At 40.7% G+C, this 16,918-nt stretch overlaps 1 long non-coding RNA gene across 5 annotated transcripts in view; it reads left to right on the top strand.

The window, feature by feature from the left end:
• Nucleotides 1–16,687, top strand: part of LOC136884701 (uncharacterized) — a 34,265-nt gene extending 17,578 nt beyond the window's left edge. The window contains exons 5-7 of one of the 5 annotated variants that reach the window (XR_010861409.2): nt 2,017–2,122; nt 5,713–5,757; nt 16,405–16,687. This is a non-coding gene — a long non-coding RNA (uncharacterized lncRNA). Of the gene's footprint in view, nt 1–2,016; nt 2,123–5,712; nt 6,583–11,957; nt 12,529–16,404 lie in introns of those variants that run through there. The other 4 variants (XR_010861410.2, XR_010861412.2, XR_010861411.2 and 1 more) reach the window with 4 other exon arrangements.
• The last annotated feature ends 231 nt before the right edge of the window (nt 16,688–16,918 follow it).

The following is a 16,918-nucleotide window of genomic DNA, read 5'->3' as shown; positions in this document are numbered from 1 at the left end:
CTCGTCATCTACTTTGATCAGTCCTAGTATCTTTCTCAAGATCTTCCTCTCCTGGAGCTTCAGTTTGTCCAACAATCCTTTCATGTTCAACATCAAGCATTCTGTGGCGTATAGGGCTTTTGAGCAGTTAACTGTCTGGTAGTGCCTCAATTTGGTGTTATGAGATAGACCATATCTTGTTATAAATGTTCTGGGTCATTCGATATGCTAACTCTAGTTTGTTAATCCGGGTTGTTCGTGCTACTGCTTCTGACATATTGGGTTCCAGCCATTCTCCCAGGTACTTAAATCTGTTGACTTTCAATCTGGCCCTGTTCCAACTGTAGTTTGCTGGGAGTATCACTGATATTGGTTGTAGTATTTTGTTTTTTGTAGAGATACCTGTAATCCCTCCTTGGCAGCCTGGTGTTTAAGTGCATTGAGTTGTTTCACTGCTACTTCTACAGAGTTCGCCAGAAGTGCCAGGTCATCTGCGAACGCCAAACATTCAACTAGCAGCCCCTTCCATTTGTGTCCCAGGCAAATACCACTTGGTATCTTTTGTTCTTCCAGTCATTTCCACCACTCTGTGATGACGTTGTCCAATGAACAGTTGAAAAGAAGTGGGGGGAGTCAATCTCACTGTCTGACTCCTGTTTTTATTTCAAAACTTTCTTAAAGAATGCTCCTCTGAACTTGTAATCGTGTATTACTCAGGGTCTTTTGGATAAGGTTGTGGGTCTTCTGGTCCAGGCCCATTTCCTGCAGAATTCTCCTGAGGGTAGTTAAGTCTACTGCGTCCTATGCTTTCGTAAAGTGAACAAATGAGACTACATACTTCTTACCCGCTAGTTAAACATGCATTGCTACTGACTTCAAGTTGAGAATTTGTTCAATAAGGTGTTAGATAATATCTTGTAGGTAACTGGTATCAATGAGATTCCTCTATAGTTGTTCATTTCAGTTAAGTCACCCTTCTTGTGTAAGGGGTGGATCAGAGCAGATGGTAGCCTCTCAGTTTTCCAGATGTTCCATAGGATCTCTGTCAACTTGGTGATTGCTTTGTCCCCGGCTTGTTTCCATAGTTTGGCAAGTATTGCGTCTTCTCCCTGTACTTCGTTATTTTTCAAAGATTGGATGATGTTTGTTACTTCTTCTTTTTCTTCTGTTTGACTAAGAGAGTTTGGTTATCTGGGTCTGTCTTGGTAGACAATGGAAGTCTTAGAAGACTCGCATTTGAGGGGATTGGAAATTATAATTTTTGATCTGATTTTTGAGGGGATTCTCAAAGTATTTGGCCAATAAGTGACAGTTGTCTGTGTCATTATAGGCTAAGTTCCCATCTGGTCCCCTGAAGTGTAGGCTGGGTGGGGTATAGTGCCTGAGGTTTTGTTTGAAGGTCCTGTAGAAGTTTCTGGAGTTGTTCTTCTTAAAGTCTTCATCCAATTGCGTTAATTGGTCCTGGGTGTATCAAAGCTTAACCTGTCTGATTATTCTGGCAGTCGATGCTGCTGTATGAACTTATCCCTATTCGCTTGGGACTTTTTTGAGTTCCATCATAGCCAAGGTACACCAGGTGTGGTTGTGCTGTTTCATTAATTATTTAATTAATTAATTAATTATTAATCATTTATTATTGTATATTATAACTGTTAGTGACTTTGCAGCAGATACTGGAAGACATCTTTTCAGAATGTCTGCTGCGATCATAGCGACCCATCATTAACTCCGTGGTCGAATGAACTTGATGTTCTTCTTTATCATCCTGTAGGCCTCACTGCAGTATACATACTCGTATATACACCAGTATATGAAGAGAGTCTGTGAGTTTGTTTCTTAGGAAGGGGTAATCTCAAAAAGTACTGGACCGATTTTGAAATTTCGTTCACCATTTTGAAAATGATATCATTCCTGGTAACGTAGGCTGTGTATCATTCCGTAATATCGAAGGGTTGCTGCAGGAACTAATGGCAGCAGTAATAAATCTGAAAGTTTGTACGTTTTCCTCTCTCTGGTTTTTTTTTTTTTTTTTTTCAGGTTGGCGGATTCTTTAAGACAGTCTTAGTGAGGATGTGGAAAGGCACGTGGGGAGTGAGTGTCTGCCTTTACAATGCAAACTCCCCAACCCAGTCTTCACATGAGGGTGAGTTCCCCATCATGTTTGTGGGTAACTTTTAAGAGGTATGTGTACACGACTTCATCTGCAATTCTGTAGCAGAGCATGGGTACATCAGTTGGTATGTTATATATTTATTGTCTAATTCTGTACGTATTCCTATAGCCATATGCAAAATAATGATAACAATCATTATCATCATCCTTCCACCATTTTGTCCCAGTCCAGGTTTCTTGTTCTTGCTCTCCTCTTTATGGAATCCTCCATCTTGCTCCAGGTCTCGCTGTCACTCTCTTTCCTTCAGACTGTATCTCTGTCATCTGTTGTATTCTTTCCTCCTCCATCCTCTTTACATGTCCAACTATCTTCTCTCATTGAGGTTTCCCATCCTGACCTTTCTCACATATTCGTTTCTCAAAATGTGTGTCTTTGTCTTTCCTATGATGCTTCGTAGGTATCCCATTTCATTTCCCTGGCTTGAATTCTCCTCTCCTCCCTACTTGTACACTATCTCTTTACACTTCCTTATTGCAGACAAGGTTCCTTCCCTGCTGCTAATCTCCATGTCCAGCCTCGTATTCTGCATGAATTTTCTCCCTAGGTATTTGAAACTGTCAACAATTTCAAGGCTTTGACCACTAATTTTCATAATGCCTTTCCTTCTCTTGATCTATCATCATAGTGTTGCTTTTCTCTCTGTTACCGAGTTTTGGTGGTAGGTAGAGGTGTAAGAAGGTGCGGGCGTGAATGGGTCTCAAACTACGGAATCAAAGTTAATGTAAAAGTTAACAAGGTTATATTTCCTTTTCAATATTAAGTAATAACAAAGAACAGGTACTTAGTAGCCGAAACACAATTTGAAATGTACAATTACAGGGATTACAGAGTTTGGGCTTCGAGCCCTGAGTTCACAATTTTTGAGCAACTAGCCCAACTTTCCGATATACAAATTTTAACAAAGGGGCAGAAGACCCCAATCAAACCCTGGAGCACTTGCTCCAAATTACACAGTAAAGCCTCCTCGAGGCATACAACACTCCGTTTCCAAAAGAGCCACACACTCTTTAATTTAAGCCTCTCCTAGGCCACACCAAACTCCACCTTCAAGTTGTCCTCAACGGACATAAACACAGGGGTAAAATACCCAATCTACTGAGGTCTATTAAATGAAAAGCAGGTTAATTGAATGACCTCTAAAACAATTTGAGAGGAGGCGAACTTGCACTCCTAATACACTTTGATTTTAAAACCTACTTTGGCACTAGGCCGTTATTACAAGGGCTAATCCCATACTACAGAGGTGACTTAATAGCAATTTACATTACATTACGGAAGAATAGGTTGAGAGAATAAGTTCACCTCAAGACGATGTGAGTGGGAGCTCGAGAGGGTTAAGCACTCTCTATCCCGATATGTCGTTTTAAAATAGAATAGATACCAGTTGTTTTTACATTTTAGGAAATGGTTACATGGTTGAACGCTTAGAACCCGCCCCGAAAGTTAAACTGCTGAGCAAGAAAAGAAAAAATTTATTAATCGGCCATTACCTTATTGTTGACCGCCGCCGAGGAAAGAGGCGCTTCCCGCCTCCTGCTATGTACTTAATACACTGAAAGATGGAACAGAAGTGGCCCGGAGACCCTAAAATCAGCAGTTTATATACTCTCGCGGAAGTTTCTAGGCGTTAGGGGAATGAAAACACCCGCCCACAATGTTTTTATTGGATAGGACCCCGCAACAGATACAAGTTGGGGGAAGATACACCAGATTGGTCAGAAATTACTAAGAGAAATTCGGGATTGGATAAATCTAAAACAAGGGGAAAAAGAGGGGTATACAGCCAACTTAAACAATAACAGAAAGAAATTTAACAAGAAACAAACTTTTGAAATAAAATTTTCTCCAACAAAATAGTTCTTTGACTCCGCACTAGGGTGCGCTATTGTTGATCTTCAGTAGTGTCCTCTAGAATAGAAAGTTCACACTTCTTACTTCAAGCGAAACAAAAACACATCAAAAGTGACACAGTTCAAAAACTCAAAATTTTCCCCGTGGTGACATCTTCTGAGAAAGTAGAGAATTAATAGAGTAGATAAAGTTCAACCTTCCTCCAGAAGAGGAGTTTCAACTGGCGCAACCTTTAAATAAACGGTGTAGAGGTGTACCGCCCGGTACACTCTCCATTGATTTTCATACCATACTTTCATTGCATCAGGTTGTTATTGCACTTTGTTGTTTGTTCCTCAGACCACAATGTTCATCTGCAAAGAGTAATACCTTCACCTCCCTATTCCTTTATCCAAGCACACTTGCCTGTCTTAGTCCAGTTTCATTTCTAAACCATTGTGTCTGTATGTTGCTGACGCAGTTGGTATACAGTATGTAATTTTCTTTTGTTGACAAGGAAGCCACACTTTCCATTGTCGACTCAGGTGAAAGCTGTTCAGTCTGTCGAACACCCACATTACACTGCAACATGCCTGTGAAAAGAAAGACATACATACATACATACATACATACATACATACATACATACATTATCATTATAGACTGTTATGACTATCAGCGTTCAGTCTGCAAGCCTCTGAGAATTTACTAAACGTCGCCACAATCCTCGATTTGTAACTAGTGTTGTGGCCTCATTTAGTTCTATATCTCTTATCTTTAAATCGTTAGAAACCGAGTCTAACCATCGTCGTCTTGGTCTCCCTCTACTTCTCTTACCCTCCATAACAGAGTGTATTATTCTCGTAGGTAACCTATCCTCCTCCATTCACCTCACATGACCCCACCACCGAAGCCGGTTTATGCGTACAGCTTCATCCATCGAGTTCATTCCTAAATTAGCCTTTATCTCCTCATTCCGAGTACCGTCCTGCCATTGTTCCCACCTGTTTGTACCAGCAATCATTCTTGCTACTTTCATGTCTGTTACTTCTAACTTATGAATAAGATATCCTGAGTCCACCCAGCTTTTGCTCCTGTAAAGCAAAGTTGGTCTGAAAAGAAAGAAGCGAGGCATATTTGTTAGTGTGTATTTTAATTCCTTGTTTAATAATGTTTTTCAGATTTTCAGTAGTGTAATATTTATATTGGGGAGATAGTAGGTTCAAACCCCACTGTCGGCAGCCCTGAAAATGGTTTTCCGTAGTTTCCCATTTTCACACCAGGCAAATGCTGGGGCTGTACCTTAATTAACGCCATGGCCGCTTCCTTCGCACTCCTAGCCCTTCCCTGTGCCATCGTCGCCATAAGACCTATCTGTGTCGGTGCTACGTAAAGCAACTAGCAAAAAAAATTTATCTTGTGTGTTTGACAGACTGAAAAGCTTTGAAGTTACAAATATGTTGTCACTGAACCATGTTTTCAGTTTACAGGTCTTCTAAATTATTATAGACTTTGTGTATATCCTCTTCATCACTGGCTGATTTGGGGTTGTAGACTTGGAGGGATTGTGTTTTCTATATCTTCCACATTTATAATGGCATTTGTAGATGGTTTATTTGTTAACAGTTCACTTTCACTTCTATCGCTTTGTCCTCTCTATTGTTTCTGCCAAACCTGTTATATCCGGACCACGTTCATGTTTCCTACTGACCGCACTTTGTGCATTCCAGGTGCTGACTTCACTGGATGACCTGCGAAGCCCTGCCTGACTAGTCGTGAGTTTACTTGGGGAGTGTAAGGTGATGGTTTCCCCTTGGTCTATGCATTCATTGTATGGTGTAGACCAGAACATGCATCTTTAGGGGCAATTTCTCTCCCTCTCTGACTATTGATAGGTTTGATCGTAGGAGTTTACTGATCAAAATGAGGGCTGTTGGATTTGACGAACGAGTGGTTGAATGGGTGGCTAAATTTCTTCAATATAGATCTCGGAGAATTAGAGTAGGCGAAGTGTTATCTGATCCCGTAATGATTAAGACGGGGGTCCCATGGGGCAGTGTTATTGGAACTTTTGTTTTCTTATATAAATACATGATATGCGTAAAGAACTGGAATCACATAAGGATATTTGCAGACGATGTATAGAGTAGTAAATGTGTTGCAGGATTGTCAGCGAATGCAGGGGGACTTAAACTATGTTGTGACATGGACAGCAGGCAATGGTATCAATGTACCGTATTTACTCGCGTATTAGACCTCTTTTTTTCTCCACTTTTACAGCCAAAAATAGTAAAGGGGGGTCCAATATGCGATAACCTCAAAATTTTGTGCAGTGAACACACGATTTCTAGGCTATAAATTGTACGTGTAAACATTCTATGCTATTATTTAACAAACTTAGAATGTGTTTACGTTATACTGCGTATTTTCGTCGGAAGGCAGTATTTCTAAACGTAAAAAAGACAATAAATGGTGAACACGACTTTTAGACCTACGGTACATATAAAAGTCCATTTTAGTTATTCAGATCACATCTTTCATTACATCTCATTAATTCCTCTGGTGAGGTTGACGTCAGGAAGGGCATACGGTCGTAAAAACTTGCTACGAAGATTCGTCTCACTTCATACTCGACCCCGTAGAAAAAAGGGAAACGGGTGTCGTGTTGTTATTAATTAAATCATTTGTCTCTTTCAGTAATCATACAGTAAACCTGATCCCTGCTTTCATTTGAATTATCGCCTTGCGCCGCCAACTTCCCTGCCCTGCTACCGGCGTGTCGGCAATTCAAGTGACATCATCTTCACTGCCATCTCGCCAGTCGCGTCAGCCGTGCTTCATTCAATTTTCTTTCAGCCATGCTCTGCAATGGAGAGGATACGAGGTCCCGTCTTTTTGAACTTTTTAAAACGAATTTTGTTCCGGTCTGTAGAGTCTAAACAGTGTGAATCTATTCCCAAATGGTTTCTGGAAATGGTCTCTGGTATTCCCAGTTGGTGTATATGTAGCAGAAGCCACTCCTTCCGAATAAAGCCGTACTGTAGAAGGCATGCCAAACCATCTGCTGATAACTAGCATATGTTACGAGTTGTACTTCCGAATGTAATACATAGTAATTGGAAACATTCTTTTGATAACTGCGGCTGTTGAAACACAGACCCTTATTTTTAAGTACATTTCATGCTTGTTCTCTACATATATCACATCCGGATTTACGTAAACAGCTAACCATGAGATAAAACAGACCATATTGTTTAGGTTAGGTATATTATCGCCCTGATAGTGCCAAAAGTTCCTTGACGGAAAGAATAAAAATAAATAACAGAAAAATATACTGCATTTATGGATATCTACAGGTGTGGCGGTAATGCATTTTATTATCATAATGTTTAATTCTGTACATTCGTTGTCTCCTTTTTTATTAACGCATACCCTAATATGTTTTGTTTGGCTCCCCGAAAATCATTTAAAGTACGTGGGGACATAAAATTATTATTATTATTATTCGGTACGTTGGCGGGTAAAACAAACGTTTCAATTGGATAGCTTTTATCACGTTTTAAACTTACCTCTCTCCAAATATATACCTATATTGGCCCGAGTTACGAGATATTAAACGACCACTTTGTTAATGATCTTGCCTGCTGTATAAATAGCAACAACCGCGAATATTTTTCAACTAAAGTAAACTCGTTTCCTCATCCTGAGGTGGTACAGCTCTTTTTAGACACACCCCCAGTGGAGGAAAGTTACATGTACCGCTTTTACCGCATATCAACCTTCCTGCCATTCGTAAATCTCTGGCAGTACGGTACCGGGAATCGAAGTCAGACCCCTGAAAACAGCAAGTAATTGTGCTAACCATTACGCTGGCGGACATTATTAACTGTAAAACACAGACGTATAGCATGACTGATGCATGCTTGCAATGCGCGGGTTGGACACGAAGCTAGGCCTATTCATCTATTTGTGTGACGTCATCAGAGCTGCAGTAGACCTACGCTACAGAGGCAGACATTTCTTAACTACGAAACAAAGGTGTACCGCGTGGATTCGACGAGTTTTCATTGCATAGGTCGTACGGACGAAACTAATCACAAATTTGTACGATGTCATCAGAGCTGCAATAAGACTTGTACCCGTTCGAAGCGGAATCGTCGTCATTCTCTGACGAATTACGTTGGGGGGGTCTGTAGGTGAAATTATTTTTTTCATTTCCTTTGTCTTGAAAAGCCGGGGGGGGGTTAATACACAAGAAAATATGGTAAATCATATGAAAAGTCAGCTTCAATCAATCCCTATTGTTGTGCATTTAGGGCAGTCACCCAGGTGGCAGATTCCCTATGTGTTATTTTCTTAGGCTTTTCTTTAATTCTTGCAAAGAAATTGGAAATTTATTGAACATCTCTGTTGGTAAGTTATTCCAATCCTAACTCCCCTTCGTATAAACAAATATTTTCACCAATTTATCCTATTGAATTCCAACTTTACTTCATGGTTTGATCTTATCTACTTTTAAAGGCACCACTCAAACTCATTCATCTATTAATGTAATTCCACGCCATCTTTCCACTGACAGCTGGGAACATAACACCTACAATTAAGAACGAATTTTAGGTTTAATGATCCACCCAATCAATACACTTCACTTGATTGGGTGGACCGTTAAACCTAACGGTATGCCAGTCTGGTTCGAGAGGACAACCACCTTTTAAGTACCGGAAGTTTATAAAGATTTCTTCACACCCATTTCACATTTGTTACTTATCAGCCAAAGTTTTTCACACAACCTAATTTTTTCCATTACAGATTGGAACTTCATTGACGGTTTCCACTATGGTCACTTACAGTTTACCATGCACCTGTTACTTCTCTATCGCACCTTCTCAGTTTAGTCGCTGCCCTCCTGACCATTTAAATTAAGGCCAATACACCTAGCCAACATTGGAACAATCTTTGCGAACAGGGCCGCTAAATTGAGAATGCTGGTATTCTGAAATTTTGAATTCATCAGCGGTTTTTCCATCACTTATCACATACATTTCACTTGGCACGTTGTCTCCTCTCAAACTTGGTTTCTCAAGCTTTTTCGCTCCCCTTCTAGCCATTCGCGGTGATGTTTCTACGAAGACAGACTGTCAGCCTGAATTTTCAACACAGTGATTTCATCTTGTGTTTGAATTGTTATCAAACTGAAATTTTTAGACTAAGAGGTCTGCAACCTCACCATTAGCACTTATTGTTTCGTTTCCGTTTGTATCATTTTTAAAATTTTATTTTCTTGTTAGTTTTAGCAAATTTTTTTGATTCAATTAAGTTTTATATTAACCTTTAAACACTGATTTTGTCTCAGCAAGTTCTTTATTGCTCCATCCAGTGATGTAAATATTGTATGTTGTTATTGTTTTTATTTCAGTCATGTCTCTATTGTTTTTTCTTTTTTCCCTTCATAATGGTTGTAGCACGTTTTTAGGTTGTGTTATGTAGATTACACTAACCCCCTCTTATTTCACTGAAGATGGCTCAAACGAGTCAAACATATTTGAATTTTATCGCTACATCTAATAATGGAATAATGTTTTGCATTAAATAAGGAGGATACATTTAATTTTTCCTTTGTAAAGTAACATTAGTTTCTTTATTTAACCTGTATCAATACGGGTCTATAGGATGAAGTTTGTAAATTGTAACACACCACCCAGTTGTGCAGCTCATCTCCTTACCCCCAAGTCCTCCCAGCCCAAACTATGCAACAATTTTGTAACGCTACTCTTTTGTCGGAAGTCACCCAGAGCAAATTGAACTGCTTTTCTTTGGATTTTTTCCTGTTCTTGAATCAAGTAATAGTGGTGAGGGTCCCATACACTGGAACCATACTCTAGTTGGGGTCTTACCAGAGACTTACATGCCCTCTCCTTTACATCCTTACTACAGCCCTTAAGTAACCTCATAACCATGTGCAGTGAACTGTTCCCTTTGTTTACAATGACATTGATGTGATTACCCCAATGAAGACCTCTCCTTATATTAACTAAGAGGTCTGCAACCTCACCATTAGCATTTATTGTACTTTCAATGAAACCCATAGGGTTGTACTTTCAATGAAACCCATGGGGAACTTTCAGCCCATCAATGCAGTAAATAAAACTGAGTGGACTTTTCCTATTTGTGAAAATAAGAACCTCACTTTTAACCACATTTACTGTCCATCTCACAATATTATCGAGGTCGTTTTGCACCTATTTATTACTCTATACAGAATATCATCATCCGTGAAAAGCCTTATCTCTGATTCCATGTATTTACACATCATTGATGAATATAAGAAAACATAAAGGTCCAATAATACTGCCTTGAGGAATTCTGCTCTAAATTATTACAGGGTCAGATAAAGCTTCGCCTACTCTAATTCTCAGAATTCTATTTTCTAGAAATATAGCAACCCATTCAGTCACTCTTTGTCAAGTCCAATTGCACTCATTTTTGCCAGTAGTCTTCCATGATACACCTATCAAATGCCTGAGATAGGTCAATCGCAATAGTCTATATGACCTCCTGAATTCAGGATATCTGCTATATCTTGCTGGAATCCTACAAGTTGAGCTTCATTGGAATAACCTTTCCTAAACTGCCTTCTATCAAACCAGTTATTAATTTTGCAAACATGTCTAATATAATCCAAAAGAATGCTTTCCCAAAGCTTACATGCAATGCATGTCAAACTGACTGGCGTGTAATTTTCACCTTTATGTCTATCACCCTTTCCTTTGTACACAAAGGCTACTGGAGCAACTCTCCATTCATTTGGTATAGCTGCTTCATGCAAACGATAATGAAATAAGTACTTCAGAAATGGTATTGTATCCCAACCCATTGTCCTTCATATATCCCTAGAAATCTTATCAATTCCAAATGGTTTTGTAGTTTTTAACTTTTGTATCTTATTGTGAATCTCATTATCGTAGGTAAATTTAAATAGTTCGTTAGTATTAGTCACCTCCTCTATCTGGACATTATCCTTGTAACCATCAATTTGTAAATACTGCTAACTTAATAATTCTGCCCTCTGAAGATCCCCTCATATACACTCCCCTTGTTCATTAAGGATTCCTGCAATGTCCTTGGAACCTGTTTCTGCCTTAAAGTACCTATGCATGGCTTTCCAATTTTCACTGAAATTTGTATGGTTGCCATCAAGTTATCATTTTTGCTTTGCGTCGTACCGACACAGATAGGTCTTTTGGCGACGATGGGAGAGGAAAGGGCTAGGAATGGGAAGGAAGCGGCCATGGCCTTAATTAAGGCACAGCCCCAGCATTTGCCTGGAGTGAAAATGGGAAACCACGGGAAACCATTTTCAGGGCTGCCGACAGTGGGGTTCGAACCTTCTATCTCCCGAATACTGGATACTGACCGCACTTAAGCGACTGCAGCTATCGAGCTTGGTCAAGTTATCCTTAGCTGACTTCTTTGCTAGATTCTGTTTCCTTCCATTTCTTCCACAACCATTTCTAACTATATTTGTTTCCAACCTGCACCTGTTTCTTAGCCTCTTCACTTCTCTATATTATAATAAGGTGGGTCTAAACCATTCCTTTACAGGGACGTACCTGTTTTGACATTCCTCTACAATTGCTTTAAACCTATCCCAGAGTCTGTTTACATTTCTATTTACTGTTTTCCACCAATCATGTTCGTTTTTTAAAAATTCCCTCATGCCTTTTTTATCAGCCATATGGTACTTGCCTAATAGTCCTACCTTTAAGACCTTCCTTTCTATCACATTTATTTTTAACTATTACAAGAACAGCTTTGTGATCACTAATACCATCTACACTCATGTTCATAAAAAAGAACACCTGGGAAGACTGGTGATGGGAAGTTCACATTCACAGGACATGTTCATTAGTACGTTCTGCAGAAACGATTAGCATTTCAGTCGCCTTGGTTCAGCATTTGTCCTGTTGCTTTGTAGGCTCTGGGTTCTCCATGGGCACTGATAACTTAGTCCATATGTGATGGCATCGACACGTATAAGGTGCGAATGGTGTCCTGGGGTATAGCCATCCATGCTGCATTCACCTGGTTCCACAGTTCATCATTGGTTGTTGGCATTGGGTCACAGCACCGCACACGTCACTTCACCATATCCTGCACATTTTCAATTGGCGACAAGTCCGGTGATCGTGGGGGCCAGGGCAACAGTCTGACATCCTGTGACAATGAGAAGGCACGTGTTCTTGCAGCAACATGTGGTCGCGTGTTGTCCTGCTGAAATATGGTGCCTGGGGTGTCGTGCAGAAAGGGTATGGCTACGGGTCGCACGATGTCATTCACGTAGGTCAAACTGGTGACATTTCCTTGGACGTGCACCATCTGTGATTTGTGGTTGTACCCAATAGCACCCCACACCATAATACCTTGAGTTAGTGCTGTATGTCGAGTGCAAATGCAGTCAAGGTGATGTCTCTCCCCCGTCTGCGGTGAACCCATTGCAGCCATCATTTTCAAACAAACGGAACCTGGATTTGTCCGAAAACACTATCTGCTGCCGTTCCTGTCCCCAGTGACGTCGTTCCATACACTATTGCAGTCTAGCATGTTTATGCACCTTAGTCAGTGGTAGGCAGAGAAGTGGACAATGCGCTGGTAATCCAGACCATAATAAACGCCGACGGCTTGTCATTCCTGATAGTGTACGATGTGTTATGTTCTACTGTTGCGCCAGATCTGAGGAGGATGCAGATCTGTCCTGCAATGCCATTGAGATGAGGTGTCAATTTTCTCGATGGGTCGCGTGGGTGGTACAACCAGACCCATCTCATAATGTTCTACGGCCTTCTGTGAATAGTTGTGTTCACAACCGTTGCACTGCCGACACAATTCGTCCCACACGAGCAGCAATTTTCCGGATGGATGCATCACGTTCTCTCATGTCAATAATGCGCCTTCTTTCAAACTCACTCATTTGTCAGTGCGGTTTTCACATACATGTGTGAGGCATCCTGCACAATTTGCTCGTCACAGTGATCCATTACCCTTGGTTTATAGCGACGACGAGAGCCGCAAACACATTTTGCCAGTCGGTGGTGGTACTCCGAAGTATCGATGTGGACCTTAAACCTGAGGGCCGACATGGTTGAAATCCTAATCATTTCTTCAGAACATACTGATGCACATGTCCTGTGAATATGAACTTCCTATATCTAGTCTTTCAAGGTGTTGTAGTTTTTATGAACATGAGTGTATTATTTGGGTTTCTGTATCAAGCTCATCTGTTTTTACCAGCACCACTTCCAGGATATTCTTCCCTGTAGTTGGTTCCATCACATTCTGAATCGGCTATCCTTCCGATATTAACTTATTTGCCATTTGTTGGTCGTGCTTCCTGTCGTTTGCATTACCTTTCCAAGTGACATTTGGTAAATTGAGGTCACCCACTACAATCACCTTTCTTTCCATATAGTTTTCCACATAGCTGATTATCTTATCAAATAATTCTGAAGCAGCATCAGCTCTACCTTTTCCCGGTCTGTACACTCCAAAGGCTTCAATTTGCTAATTATCTTTAGAGATGAAGCTTACACCTAGAATTTCATGTTTGTCATCTTTAACTTTTTCATAGCTTACAAATTCCTCTTTCACCAGAATGAATACTCCCCATCCTACCATTCCTATCTTATCTCTACGACACACACTCTAGTTATGTGAGGAAATTTTTGCTTCCATCATGTAATTTCTCATCCATGATTACAATATCTGGTAAGTATATATCTATGAAATTTGCTTAATTCTATTCCTTTCTGTACAATACTTCTACAGTTCAACACTAACATTGTTATGTCATCCCTACTTGATTTCCAGATCCCTGTACCCTTATGACCACTTCCTGGGCCACCCTGTTTCTCTGAATGTACCTCCCTATAAACCTGCCAAACAAATTTCCTAACTTATACGTACCACTGCGGTTTAAGTGAAGGCCATCTCAGTGCAGTTCCCTATCTCCTACCCACCCATTAGAATATATAAATCTCACTCCCATTTTCCCATATACCCGCTCCGTAGTCTCATTTAAATCCCCAATTACCTTCCTTACCACACAGGATTCCACTGGAAACAAACTCTGCTTCCTTGAACATCACCCACGCTGCATTTACCAGACCCCACACATATTGCTTTAGGTACCAACGTGAAACACTACCACCTTCTCCTTCTCTTCTGCTTCCCTCAACATATGCCTTAACCTAATTGGTGTATCTTTCAAGTATCAGTTTGAAAGTGCTAATAATGGTGGCTTCGTTATCTATCCCCAAGGTTGTCCCGAGTTGAAATGAATTATGGCTTTGATGTAATTTCTGTTAGATAACTCTAGTTTCATTGAAACCTGTCAAATGCCGCAACTCTACCAGTTCACTGTTTTCGTACTCGATCTGTTTCTTCTTGTGCACAGGTGTTTTTCCACAGCCTTCCTTGTACGGTTCTGGTATATTTTTAAGTGCTCTCACCTGCTCCCCTTCCTCACCAAATCAGTGATTGTACTTAAATTTGTCTTCTCTGTTAGGAGCGCGCAGCTGTGAGGTTGCATTCAGGAGATAGTAGCTTGGAACCCCGCTATCAGCAGCCCTGAAGTTGGTTTCCTAATTTCAGCAGGCAAATGGTGGGGCCGTACTGTACGGCTGCTTGCTATCATCGCCATCGTGTCACAGTGATGTGAAGCAACTTGTAAAAGAGCCAAATTCACATGTGCTTTATGGACGATGCCTACAACATGGAGAACTTGACAATAGGAAATAGCAGTTTGATGAGATTTCTATGGCCGCATGCCAACCTCAGTTGAGGAGCTGAGGCAGATGAAGTGAATGATGGTGAGTGAAGTTGTGGCCCACGAATACGAACTGGCACGTTATTTCTCTAGAAGTGGAAATGGGGAACCGCAGAGAGAACCACGGTGGGGCTCGAACCCACGCGCCTCCTTAACACGTGCGACCACTCTGTTCGTTTTTCATGAGAAGGGATGACAATACCAATATGAAAGGTCCGTTATTGGACATGATAAATTTTCCAGCTAACTCATTCCTGGTTGCCAGCATTTTGCCCCCGTGTGCTAAGTCGGGCTCATCAGTTGGTACTTAGCACACCCACCAAGACGCATACCATGGAGGTCACTGCGTAGGCTACCTGAAGCCACCGGCAGTGGCGATGCACTATGAGAGACTTTTGTCTCATTACCAAAAATTGATGCCTGCCTGGCCATGAGATGATATGGATGTCTATTCCCATAGGGAACCTGAAATATTTGTCCTGAATGAGTAAATTTATATACCAATATGAATGGTCTGTTGTTGGACATTATACATTTTCCAGCTAACTCATTCCTGGTTGCCAGCATTTTGCCCCAGTGTGCTAAAGTTGGGCTCATGAGTTAGTAAATCGTACACCCACTAAGATGGTAGCAACCAGGAATGAGTTGGCTGGAAAATTTGTAATGTCCGAGAAAGGACCATTTATACTGGTATTATAAATTTACTCATTTGGGACAAATATTTCAGGTTCCCTATGGGAATCAACATCTATATCAAGGGATGTCAATGAAATATGACAAAACTCGCAAAGTACATTTTGAATGATGTATGGCTCAACGACATAAAGCTGTTGGCTGGAACACGCTGGTTCCAAGTGGCTCAAGACCGAAGACGATGGAAGAGACCTATATCCAGCAGTGGATTGAAGTAGGCTAGATAAGAATAAGTGATCCTTTGCATTGAAGCGTACAACATCAAACAGCTTTTGCACTTGGGTCATCTCTATCACATGCCTTAGCAGCTTGCCATCTACTTGAGAGATTAGTTTGATGTTACTGCTTATTAAGAAATCATTATTGAACGAAATATTTAAAGAAGACATAACATAGTTTTCCTCTAAATTTTGGAGCTGGTGGATGATAGAAAGGATTCCTGTCCACATTGCTATTCACCCTCCCAACACTTTCACTGTGCACATAATCATACTCACTTTCTATTATCATCACCTGAAAATGTACTGTGCAAAATGTTGCATGTATGTTTCTTCAGAATCACACTATTACTACGAATTCATCATAGGAGTAGTCCTCCTTCTGCTTTGTGGAGCTGGTGACCCCTTTAAGGAACAGTCATCACAATAATGTTTCTTCATCGGGTTTTTTTTTTTTTCTGTGGGTGCATGCGCCGAGATAAGGCTGTAATTGAAACTTCCCTGAGATTGGTAATCTCTAGGCCTGGAAATCCATCTGCTTTCTGAGAATTAAACCTACCACAAACATGTGCTCTTTCTTAATACAACAGTAAAGAGATGTATAATTATTCCTTTGTGAAACTGTAACTTGTTGTATTGCAGTGAAGTCTAGTGTATAACTGTTAATTTGATGTAAAATTTTTCTTTAGGCTCGTGGAAGATCTGTCCCCTCTTACCACCTACGATGCTGTAGCGGTGTTTGGGAATTGGAAGTTGGGGAGAGGGACAAGAAATTAGCAGTGAACAAGAAGTAGCGGTGTTCTGGGGGATTTAGTGGGGGGTAGAGGAAATCACTGGAGGAAATAGCTACAGTACGGTAAGTTCTCGATGCCCTCTGAGCGAATTTAAACAGAGAACAGTTTACCAACTCAACTGTGGCAACAGTAATTGTTGTTGAGATGTTGATTCAATGCTATATAATACACTTCCACCCAGAAAACAATATTTGACATGTCGTTATCATAATTTCCCCTTGTCAGGCTCCTCCAGGTCATGGTGTTACCTCTCCTTCCACCACTCCTCTTCAGTAATTGTATTCCAGTCCAATCCTCCCTCTTGCCCTCTTTCCATCTATCTGTCCGGCTCCATGGCTAAATGGTTCGCGTGCTGGCCTTTGGTCACAGGGGGTCCCGGGTTCGATTCCCGGCAGGGTCGGGAATTTTA

This window comes from Anabrus simplex, chromosome 13 (genome assembly GCF_040414725.1).
Source record: "Anabrus simplex isolate iqAnaSimp1 chromosome 13, ASM4041472v1, whole genome shotgun sequence".
NCBI classification, from domain to species: Eukaryota; Metazoa; Arthropoda; class Insecta; order Orthoptera; family Tettigoniidae; genus Anabrus; species Anabrus simplex.
The sequence above is the reverse complement of the archived record's forward strand: the minus strand, read 5'-3'. Positions and strand labels throughout refer to the sequence as shown.